The sequence below is a fragment of the Fukomys damarensis genome, unplaced genomic scaffold (genome assembly GCF_012274545.1).
Source record: "Fukomys damarensis isolate Sample0158 unplaced genomic scaffold, DMR_v1.0_HiC HiC_scaffold_32, whole genome shotgun sequence".
Lineage (NCBI taxonomy): Eukaryota > Metazoa > Chordata > Mammalia > Rodentia > Bathyergidae > Fukomys > Fukomys damarensis.
Genome location: NW_022900944.1, coordinates 32,127,499 through 32,140,169, shown reverse-complemented (window position 1 = coordinate 32,140,169; position 12,671 = coordinate 32,127,499). Strand labels below are relative to the sequence as shown.

Below are 12,671 nucleotides of genomic sequence, written 5' to 3'. Positions count from 1 at the left end.
TTTTTTTTTTTTTTTTTTTTTTTTTTTTTTTTTTTTTTTTTTGTACCGGGGATTGAGCTCAGGACCTTGTGCTTGCCAGGAAGGTGCCCGCACTGCTAAACTGAATCCTCGGTCCAGTACTCTCTGTCTGCCTCAGTTGACTAGCACTAGAAAGCCAAATAATTTGAGTTTGCAGATAGACAAAAGCTGGAGGGAAGGGAAGGACAAGAAGGGAACAGAAGTTCCTTCAAAAGAGGGAAAGAAGGAAAACAAACCATAGAAGGACACTCACTCAGTGTGAGTGAACAGGCGACACTGGGCCCCACAAACATCTCTGGTGCTACCCGAGGGGCCACTTAAATCCCACGGTACCGAGCACGCTGCCAACTGTACCCTCCAAAGAAAAGCAATAATATTAGGTGAACTGGGCCTACATTTCTCAGTCCCTTGAGAAATATTAAGAAACCAGCCTGGGCAACTCTGTCCAAGCCAGAACATCCCAACTCCATTAGAATGCCCACGAGAGCCATGAAACTTACCAGCTGCCTCACTTTGGTTTGGTTCAGGTCCAGTCACCTTCTAAGGCATGGGAAACCATGGCTACTTGAGGAGAATCTCCATGCTACGAGGACCAACAGCAAAATACAACCCCAACTGATCAGCAGGAATCTTCTTGCCCCCTTCAAAGGCTGAAGTCGTCCCTCTTTTTTTCCGCAGTACCAGGAATCAAACTCAGGACCTTGCCAGACAGCTGAGTTAAATCCCTGGCCCTAAGACCAAAGTCTTTTGTTCCACGATCTATTCATCTCTTACTCCGGGAAATCTGTCCCAGTCTCCTAAACTAGTGCCCTTGGTTGCTTATAAAAAGGAGAAGAGAAAAAAAAAAAAGAGCTCCCAAAAATGGTTTACCTTCCTTCCAATGTCTCTTGGCTGGCTCACTGTCTTAGTTACTTTTCTTGTTTCTGAGACAAAATACCCAAAACTCAAGGTTAAAGGAAAAAAGCTTTATTTGGCTCACAGTTTGTAGAGGTTTTGGTTCATAGTTGGTGGCCTCCAAGACAGGGTGGTACATGACAGAGGGGCATCACAGAGGAGAAACAGTTCATGGTACGCAGAAGGCAGCAAAGCAGCAAAACAGCCCTCTTACTGTCACTTATATTTTTATCCAGGCTTCACGACCATAGGGCAGATAGCACTCATTACCCAAGATTAATCCTGAACTATGCCAAATCAATCAGTGGACTAATTTAGTAATCACACATCCTTGATTCCAGCATCATACAATCTAGAGCCATGTCTGAAAATCCCCACCTATTACCACATGAGGCTTTAAGGGTACGTCTAGACACAAGCTATAACACTCACCAAATGATATATATTTTTTGGTAGGGTGGATCCAACAGATTCCAGGCTCTTGTATACAGGGAGCAAAGAATACAAGTGTACATCCAATGGTAAGTAAAAAGCAGCTACATTTATTGAAGACCACAGAAACAAGTATTCAGGGCAGGTCCATGCTGAGAAAAATGTGGCATAAACAAACAAACAAAAAAAATGGTGCCAGGATGACAGGAAAGTAAAAACTACACACACAGAGAGAAAAAAATCAGGCTTTTTTTTTTTTTTTTTTTTTTTTAAGGCGCACGCCAGCCCAGGTGCCTCTAGCTTGGTCTCTAGGTAAGACTGACAGGAATCATTAATAGGGTTCTGAGTCACCAAGTCAGGGGATTTCAACAAATATGGAAGTTTCAGATTTCACTCTGATTAAGTTACAGGTAACAATGGAAGGAGGAATGGACCATTGATGTTGCCCAAACTCAAGTGAGTGGGGAGGAGTGGTCTCTCAGCCCTCATTGTGCTACCTGTACTAGAATGAAAAATATTTTTGGAGGGGCAGAATTGGCCAATTGAACTGTGGTGAAGAGTATGGATCTTCTTTTGGGTGTGGGAGGAAGATATAGCAGAAATATGAACAGAATAAGAGAGAAATTTGAGCCGGGTGTGGTGGTGCACGCCTGTAATCCCAGCACTCAGGAGGCTGAGGCAGGAGGATCACTGTGAGTTCAATGTCAGCCTGGGCTGCATAGTGAGTTCTAGGCCAGCATAAATTACACAGGGAGATCCTGTCTCACAATTAAATAAAATAGTTTCTTAACCTGGGCTTTAAAGAAACACAGAGGTATTGTATACCTAGAATGTACCAATAAACTCAATAAAAAGAAAAAAACCCACAGAGGTACAGGCCCTGAGGTTTGAAATATGTCCCCACGGAGAGTTGCTGTTAATCCCCCATAGTCCATATCCATACTAGATACGACTGGAGCAGATCTGTGATTACTGGAAGGATCAGGTGCTAATCCCCACACATGAGAAAAAGATGCTCACAGAAGAGCTCTCCGGAAAAGAAGGGGAGGAGAGAAAGAAGGAGGAGGAGGGGAGGAGGAAGAAGAGCTTTTTACATCTATTTTATTGGTACATTTTAGGTATGCAGTACAGTTACATTCATCATTGGGATCTTGTACCTTTTACGTGACAGGTCTTGGTTCTTATTTCTTCCCATTCTCCTAGTCTCCCTTCCCTGCTCCATCCTTCCCTATTTACAAAGATTTTGTTTCCATTTTTTCCTTTTCTCTTATTTTTTTCTCTTCCCTTTTTACCTTTTCCCTACCCCTCCCATTTGCCCAACACCTTTAGACAATTTCTTCCTATTATAAAATATCACTTTTAGGGAGGGGAGGGGGGGTGAAGGGAGGGCAGGGACAAGGGGAAAAAATGAGAACCAAGACCTGTTATGTAAAGGTACAGAATCCCAATGATGAATGTAACTGTATTGCATACCTAGATTGTACCAATAAACTCAATAAAAAGAAAAAATAAAATAAAATATCACTTTTAGTTTATCACACCAGAGAAACTATACAGTTTTTACATGTGTGTCCTATTATTTCACTTAAGAGTATGTCCTCAGTGTGCACCCACTTGGCTATAAATGTCTCTAGTTTCTCATTCTTTATGGCTGAGTAGTACTCCATATTATAAAAAACATACATCTTTATCCAGTCTCCAGTTGATGGGCAATTAGTTTTAGCTATGACAAACTGTGCCACTATAAACATGGGTGAACATATATCACTGTGGTATGATTTTTTAAATTCTTTTGGGAAGATAACCAGCAAGGGAATAGCTGCGTCAAATGGGACTTCCAATCCTAGTTGCTTAAGGTATCTCTATATTGATTTCCACAGTGGTTGCACTAGTCTGCACTCCCACCAACAATGGAGAAGGGTTCCTTTCTCCCCACAACCCTTCCAGCATTTGTTATTGGTTGATTTCTTGATAGCAGCCATTCTTTCTGGGGTGAGGTGGAATCTCAGTGTTATTTTCATCTGCATCTCTTGAACGACCAGTGATGTTGAACATTTTTTCATATATTTATTTGTTGTTTTTACTTCTTTGTCTGAGAAATGTCTGTTCATTTCAGATGTCCATTTTTGCATTGGATCTTTATATTTGGGGGGCCAGAGTTTTTTGAGTTCTTTATATATTCTAGATAGTAGACCTTTAAGGAATAGCTGGTAAAAACTTTTTTCCCACATTGTAGGTTGTCTCTTAGCTCTGTTGGTGGTTTTTCTTGCAGTGTAAAACTTTAAAAAGTACAAATTTTTAAAAAGAAGACATCCCAGTTGTTTATTCTTTGTGCTAGTTCCCATGCTACTGAGGATTTGTTCATAAAGTCTTTTCCTATGTCATTGTCTTCAAGAGTTCTACCTAGCTTATCTTCCAACAAGTTTAGTGTTTCTGTTTTAATATTTAGATCTTTAATCCACTTAGATTTTAGTTTAGTACATGATGAAAGATAGGGATCTAGCTTCAATCTTTGGCAAGTTGAAATCCGGTTTTTCCAACACCATTTATTAAAGAGGATTTCTTTCCTCTAGTGAGTGTCAAAGACGAGGTAGCTGAGTATGTCTGGAGTCGTTTCTGCATCTTCTAATCTATTCCACTGATAAGAGCTTTTAGGAATAACAGATCCCCAGCTCCCAGGCCAGGCCAAGGAGTACAAGATGAGGACCCATAAATCTATATTCTTAAATGTTTCTTGTCGTCACCACACTGGCACATACCTGTAGTCTCAGTTGAGAAAGGTTGAGGAAGGAAGGCTGCTTGAGTCTATGAGATGGAGGCCAGCACAGGCAACATTTTGGGCCCTGTCTTGAAAGAATGAATGAATCTGTCTATGCATAAGAGTTCCACAGTTAACCAGTTCATAGGAAAATCAAGAGACAGACACATATCTAAGATGTCACCACGGCATGCACTCAGCAAACTCAATAACATGGAAAAAAAATCATCTAAGTATGGTGGCTCACAATGTAATTCCAGAAAGAAGGCCAAAGATCTTTAGTCAGAGGCCAGTCTCACTCCATAGAGAGACCCTGTCTCAAAAACCCAAAACTGAAAAGAAACAAATTTTACATGATGAAAGTATCTCAGGGGCAGCCTGATGTTCAACTAAATGGGCAGCCGTGAGAGCTCAAAGGCTTAGGTTCATAGGGCAGGCCCGAGAGAGGAAGGTACCGTGTGGCAAAGCTGGCTGGGGGAGTAAGTGATACCTGTTAATTACAAGAGCGCAGGACAGTGCCAAATAATTCCCAAGGCCCCATATCTTGATCTCTTGTGGGTTCCCATAAGGACAAAAACTTCACAAGGAGGCTGCTATCATGTCCCTCCCATGGTAGTTTGCCCTTTGTCTCCAAGACCCAGGGTGTATTTTTATTTTTGCTTTTATGTTTTCCTCTCTTTTATTCAGTCCAAGTTTGCCCTGCAGAGCGATCTGCTTCCTTACCCCTTCACCCCTCACTTTTCAAATAAACTTTGGCACCATTTTGGCTTGTCTCATTCAGTTCTTTATTTGAGGCAAGAAGGACCTAGAATACATTTAACTTGTGAGCCATTTCTAAAAGCTACCCAATAACATTTTGGTATAGCCAGCCAGGAGTAAAGCTTAGGTACCAGGAGACCAAGGTAAGGCCGGTGTTGGGCACACATTTTTTTGTTTCTCTCCATGAGGCTTTTTTCCCTCTTCTTTCCCTCACTCTCTGGAATTCAGGGAGCTCTTTTAATGGGGTGGAAGGAACTGTTTGTTGCTTTTCTGGCCACAGGGGATGAGAAAAAGGCTTTGTTTTTCTTCCAGGTACAATAGACTTTTTTTCTCCATTCTTTGCTTGGGCTCACTCTGAGAGTTATTCTTTGTTTTTGTTTGTTGTATTTTGCTACTCTTTTTGGAAATTAACCTGGTTTCCACTTACCCTAGCTTGTAAGTGTCTTTTCTTTCTCTAAGGTTTGTGTTTTGGTCCAGAGAATCAAATTGCCTTGTCACATGGCTGGCCGCTATATTGCCTTGCCATGTGGCCAGGCGCCATCTTATCTTTTTAAGTGACTATTACGTGGGCTTGCATCACTAGCCACCATCTTTTTCCCCTCTCTTTTTTTTCTAACTGCCTTTATGAGCTAAGCCTCTGATTTTAAAGAATATGTGAGTTTGTGGAGAACAAGAGGAAGGAACTTTTTTTTTTCTTTCTTCCTGCATGGAAGAAAAAAGATTGTGTGATATTGCTTTGAGAACTTGTGCCACCTTTGCTATAGTGGAACCTTGGGGGGCAGGCCTACAGTGGAGGAACAGATGGTACCCAAAAGCACCAGAGACCTCCGCTGCGGCCCCGGCAGGTGCAGGCCCACGGTACTCAGCAGTGTCTGTACAGCAGGCCTATTCCCTGTGGGACGTGCCACGAAGTCTGTTCCAGTGGGACGTGACCATCTCACCATGGCTCCTGGGCAGATGTGTATGTAAGAGAAAAACCTGTCCATTAAAAAAATACCCAAAGCTTTTGACTGGGCTCAGGCACCAAACAATCCAAATGGCACTTGGAATGGCCAAACTCAGTTTGCTGACATTGACGCTGCCCACTCCAAGCAGGCCTTGACATCTACGAGCAGCAACAGGGAGGAGGTGCCACAGGTGCTGGGAGTGCCTTGGCTAGCGATGAGTAACATGGAGCGCACAGCTTCTGCCTCTTTGTAGCGACTACTGAGGCAGCCAAGTAGCAGCTGGGCTAGCTCTAGTTGACTAGGCTCCCTCTGGGTCCTCACCCAATTTCCTGAGGGTATTGCCTCTTTCCTAGATGTTTTTCCCTGTTTAAATGCAGGTAAGTTAAAGACCTACACCTGGCAGCCTGAGAAAACAGTATTTAACAGCATTAAAAACACCTAAATCTAAAATCACTGCGTATACAAAAACAGAGGAATCCTGTTATTAGTACTTTTTTATAGAGTAAATGCAAGAGATATTTTTTTTTCCCATATGCTCTCACTTGCTTAAGAAAAGAGACATTTGAGTGGTTCAACTAGGTGGCTAAGGGAACTTTGCTTGGAGAACTTTTACTCATACTTCACAGAAGTTAAAGGACTAGGTAAGCCAGCGATTAGCTTTGGCCCCCTTCTGCCTAATGGGTTAATCGGCCCCAATACAGAGACAAAAGTCTTCAGCAGGCTTTCTTCTGTGCTTCTGTGTTCTTGATGCCAGCATCAATCTAAGGTTCAGACAGAGGCATCTGTCAATCTGTGTAAGGGTCTCTCACGGAGAACCTTGTGGAGCTACGGGTCTCCTCCTCCTGCATGGGGCACCACCTTAAGGAGGCCAGACCTAGCTGTCTCCTTCTTTCTATAGGTCCCAAGTAGAGCCAATGGGAAATCTCTTGGATCTTGTCACCATGCAAACTTCACTGACTTTGCCACTAGGTAGTATCCTTGATGAGTGGAAAAGGTCTGATCTTGACAGTTTAAAATAGAATCAGTTTATCCATTATTGCAATACAGTCTGGGTTCAATACAAACTGAGAGGTAGCAAAAGGTGGGTACACTTTAAACTATGAGACTCTTTTCCAGTTATAGCATTTCTGCTTGGCTCATAAAAGGTGGAGTGAAATGCCTTATGTTCAGACCTTTTGATTCTTTATTAGAGGTAATACTCAGGAACTATGGTATGTAGTGCCTGTCCCAAGGAGGAGGGTATCCTGAATGACCCTGTTCTGAGGCCTCCACTTATCTCTTAGGAGGAATCTCAGTTTCACTGATCAATTTAATGAAGATGACCACACTGGTAGTTCTCCTCAGCCTCCTCCTTTTAATTCCTGGACCAATAAATCAGGTTCCCCCCCCCACCACCAAATGACCAGGAAACTCCATTAGGACCTAATGCCCCAGAGGAGCCCCACATTCCTCTCACTGAGTTCATACAGACAGATTTAAACACCTCATTGCAAACCTGAAGTGGTGCTCCCTACTACTCTAATTCACAACTTATCCTGCCCCTAAGAGAGGTCCCAGGAATGGAAGATAATACTCAAATACAGGTCCTTCTTACAGTTGCAGATGTCCAGCAGTGCAAAGAGTGACTAGGCCAACTGCCAGAGGACTCTAGTAAGTTTACAGATGGGTTCCAGACTTTGACCCTTGCTTTTGACTTATGCAAGATGTCCAATTTATCTTGGCTACTTGCTGTACCTCAACTGAAAGACAAAGAATCCTGCAAGAGGCTTGGAACTATGCAGATGAACAATATGCTTTGACAATGGAAGGAAGGCAGCTATGCTTACCACATACCACCAGTGCTGAAAAGGGAATGAAACCACCCTGTTGAAGATGTTCTCAACATAACCAACTGACATTGTAATATTTGTCATGGACTAGAAATAATGTCTAGTACACTAGCTGCTCTAATCATGGGGATGAAAAGGTACATTAAGAAGTCGGTTGATCATGATAAAGTGAGTGGGGTCATAGATGGCTTGGAGGAAAATCCAGCTGTTTTCATAACTAATCAGAAGTCTTTTGCAAGTATACTAATATAGACCCATCTTCCACGGAGGATGAGGCACTAATAGGACATAATTTCATGTCAATCAGCCATAGATATTTGGCATGAGCTACTAAAGCTTTATATGGAACCACAGACACCTATGGCCCAATTGCCTGGCACAGCCTTTTCTGTGTTCAATAATCAGAACCCAGAATAGAGACAAAAGAGAAATCCTGAAACTATACCTGTTACAGCTGGTAACTCTCTAAATGTAGGGAAAAAAAACACTTAGGTCCTAAGGGAAAATCCAGGGACAACTGAAAAAAGAGTTACTGTTTCAGGTGAAAGATGTCTGGACACTGAGCATGAGATTGCACCAAGCCTCCTCCTGGGCCCTGCTCTATTTGTAAGGCAGCTAACGCACCTGACTTGTGGTACCGGAGATCTGACCGTCCCTGCTCCCAGAGAGGGGCTAGGCCAGCCAGAATCTTCATTTCCTGCTCTGATGACTGAAGAGGCCCAGGGAAACTGGCAATGCTCCTGTCCACACACACCACCATCTCCTCTGAGGAACCCTGGGAAACCCTGTATGTCATGGGTGAGCCAATTCAATTATTTCATTTGGCATCACTTTCTTTAAAAACCCTCTCTTGGATATATAGCCATAATTTGGGTCAAGGGGATCCCAATCAGAGATACTTTATTTTCCCTCTGCCCAGAAGTTTGCCACTCCTGTGAACAAATGATCTCTCAGACCTGTGCAAGCAGTCAAGACATCAGTGACCTGCCCCTCCAGATCCTGAGGAGGTGCGGTTTACTCATGGAAGCTGCTTTGTCCAAGAAGGATATCAAATGACAACATATGCACTTGTCAGCTTGCAACAGGTCACTGAGGCTAAACATCTTTCTCTAGTAATCTCTGGCCAAAAGGCAGAGCTTATAGTTCTTGAGCATTGATATTAGCAAAAGGCAGAAGGTTAAATGCCTGTACAGACTCCACATATGCCTTTCATGTAGCAATACAGAAGTAAAGAGGATTACTGTCTAACACACAATAATCTATACAGCACAGGCAGAAAATTTCACAACTTCTAGAGGCAGTCGATCTCCCCGAACAGGTCACAATCATGCACTATAAAGGGCACTAGAGAGACATATAAATCAAAGGGCTGCTAAGGAAGCAGAAAGGGAAGCCTTACAGCCCCTTAAAACTCTAGCCTTATTCCCATTTCCTAAGGAGCCATTAAAGACGTCACTGTTTTTTTTACCTTTGTATTTTTCAATTGCACTGTCTTTCTTTGGCACATATCCAAATATCACTTATGCTTCAGGCTCACCTCTCATACCCTAATTCACCCAAATTTCTACTCTCTAACTGTTGAAATCTAAGGATCAGAGTTGCACAATGTGTCTCAGGTTAGTTTTTTTTTTTTTTTTTTTTTGGTACTCAGGATCGAACTCAGGTCCTTGTGCTTGCAAGACAGGCGGCAGAAATAGGCCCTCTTGGGTTAATTTTGATTCTCCTACCATTACCACCATTTGGGATTTTCTTGCCCTACTATGGTCATTGGAGTGTGGCTATCCACAGGATTCCTACACAAAAAGTGGCTACTTGAAAAGGATGTGGGTAGGGAGAACTATGGAACCCAGGAAGGCTTCCTCTGTCTTCTCCCTGCTCTCCACCACACACTGAGGGCCAGTGACTTCAGTGGGTAGTGATGACATCACAGGCCTCCTGGTTTCCATGGTAGGAATTTACTGAAATGTGGGAGACCTATTTACTGGCTCTACTAAACACCAATCTTTTGGTTGTCTGGAAGTAAATGACCAGATCATTTATCTTCAGGCTAATTTGTCATCTGTCCCATGGGAGGGCAGTGCAGCAGGTAAGCTTGGGCCAGGCATCTCTATACCAGGCCTTGGGGTACACACAGCATCAGTGGACATCACAACTTCCTTCCGTCCTTTTCCCCTGTGTCTCCAATCTTCCCTAGTCATGAGCAGGACCAAGAGCCTAGTGCCCTGCTGGGGACCTGGAAGGCTCCTGCTCAATGTGCAGGCTAGAGACATTCATTTCTGGCCAAGAGTTTAGAAAGGCCCAAATCATTATCAATTTATCTCTCCCATCTGGCCTGCAAGATGCTTCCTTTGTACCTGGGTACATGAGAGGCATTTATAGTTTTAGTTATTCACTAGGCTGAGGTGCAAGAATGAAATAAGACTGAGCGACTCAGTAAAATACCATTTAAAAATATATATTAATATATATTATATATTTGCATATATATATTTCCCCCTTAGGTCCTTTTTTCAGAGGACTCAACAGCAAATTTTACTTGGCAGTCAAGAGATAAGAAGAGCTGGGGAGTGGGGCTCCCCATGGACCAGCCCACGCAATCCGCCCCAGCCCCATTGTGAAGTCAGACAGCAGCACTGCAGGGCCCGACAATGGGTGGGAAGTGGGAATTCTGTCTTCTCCTGGAAGGTCCCTTGGTCACTGCCCAGGTCAGCCTGAGCCAGACCACCTGTGGATGCCTGTGAAGGCTGCTCGCCCACCCAGGCCTCAGGCGAGCGCTTTGAGGACAGCTCAGGAGGGAGCAGGGGCTGAGCATCACTCAGACATCCAGGGGACTGGCTCAGCTGACTGACTGTCCGCTTTGAGGGAGCCATTGGACAGAAAACCCAGAGTGTGGAACGTGCTCTAAGTCAGCCATTACAGACTCTTAGTGGAAATGCTTGTGAACAGAAACAAAGTATGGATGTGGAAAACCAACATCCTTCCATTATTAGGCTTCAGGACATCCAAAAGGAAGGAAAAACTATAAAACAGCCAGCAATCAGCTTCAGTAGTCTGTCAAGTGACAAGAATTACAAGAAGCTAGAGCAGATTCTAACAAAGCAACTTTTTGAAATAGACTGTAGATACAGAAGGAGAAGGAGACGTTCGGCAAGCTAAGAAGAGGGCATCACAGGAGACCAAATGCCTTCTCAAAGAGTTGGAGCAGAAGGCAAACCACCCACACTGGATCGAAATACATAACATCTTTGAGAAAGCCCAGGCCCTTGTGAAAGAGAGGATTGTTCCCTTTTACAGCAAAGGCAACAGAGTAATGATGAAATTGAGGAAGGCATCCAGGATATCATTCTGAGGCTGACATGTAAAAAGGAGGAAAGATCTCCTTGGATAAAGCAAGGTATCACACAAGGTAACCAAAATCTGTGCCATGCAAGAGACTATCGAAGACCGTGTGAAAAAGCCCGGCACTTCTGAGGAAGCACATACTTCCATCGCCAAAGTCGACTCTGTGATGTGTGAACTGAGCAAGACCAGCAGCGTCCTCATTTCACTTCTGGATGGGAATGGACAGTAATAAGACTTGCAGGCACTTATCATGCCTGTTCTCAGGGCTGACTGCTGATCTGGAAGCTTTAGATGTGTGCAGGCATACAGAAATCAGAACCATCAAAGGGGAGTAGTTGAAGATATCAACAAATTACTGAAGCATTTGCATTTAGAAGCCAATGCTACTCATGCATTTGACCTGAGAGAGAATCATTCTATTTTGAAAATAGAAAAGGTCCTAAAGAGGGTGAGAGAAATAAAAATGAATCTCTTCAAGCTCAAAACCCTCCCGACTTGTACCTGAGCTCAAAGTCAGAACCACAGGCCTTGACTGGACAGTTGAAGTAAGACTTGAAAGAAACCCATGCATTTGGGAAGCCAGAAGAGCTGTGATTCAAGTGCAAATCTCGATCACCTACATCAACCTGAAAGAGGCCCTGGATAAAAAGAAGCAGTTTATTTGTAAGGAGCCATCCTTCCCCCAAGGCAGTCTGGGATGTTCTTGGAAACCTGTCAGAGATCCAGGAAAAAGTCCTCTTGTTTGATGGAAATTGAATGGATAAGAACTACATCCATCTGGAGGAGCGTCTGACTAAGCAGGTGTTGGCCCTAGCTGCCCTTAATCCACATCCAGGGAGAGGAGAAATGTAAGGCTGCCAGGAAACAGGCCACGAAGCTCGCCCAGAGCATCCTCAGCTATCCTGATGTGAAATCCGACAAGTGGGAGTACTATAATTCCAGAGCTCTTATGTTGATCTTGCTTGTTTTGCACTTTATATATACTTCTATGTATTTATGAAGAACTTTCAGTTCACAGAGCCTAAATGTGACTTATACATGCATATTTCAATCTCAGAATTTATGATTTAAGCAAATTATATTCAAGGTCTCTGCTGTTTTTCGTGTTGCAAAACAAATATTTATTTATTTATCTTTCCCTGGTACCAGGGATTGAACCCAGGATCTTGCACTTGTGAGGCAGGTGAGGCACCACTGAGCTAAATCCCCAAAATGAATATTATTACAGTACATGATGTGTGGTTTGTTTTTGTGTGTGTATGTGTGTGTGTGTGTGTGTGTGTGTGTGTGTGTGTTTTGCTTGTGGGTTTTTTAATCGGAACATGAAACAGGAGCAACATTCATAATTTTAAATGGATTGTACAAACATGAAGATGCAGAAACTTCAGGATCTGGAAATAAGACATAACCTTATATAATACTAGGAAAATTATATGAAAGGGGAAATTTTTGGGTAAATTCTAAGCAGTAAGTTTTATTATACTAAATAGAGCATAAAGGTATTTTTCACGTATAAGGCCACATTTGTCCCACCTTGTGTAAGAAGGTGGGATTGTTTGTATGTTTGTGTGTGTTTGTTTGTATTGTCCATTCTTTCATAAACATTTTGTTTGGAGGGTAAAAAAAGAGATAAGAAGAGCTATTTGAAAATCTGTTGAAAACTTCTCATAAACCTCACTTTGAGGTTCAGGC

General features: G+C 42.9%; 1 pseudogene; it reads left to right on the top strand.

Moving 5' to 3' along the window:
- The first annotated feature begins 1,343 nt into the window (after nucleotides 1-1,343).
- On the top strand, nucleotides 1,344-12,084 carry LOC104854022 (annotated as a pseudogene).
- Nucleotides 12,085-12,671: the final 587 nt, after the last annotated feature.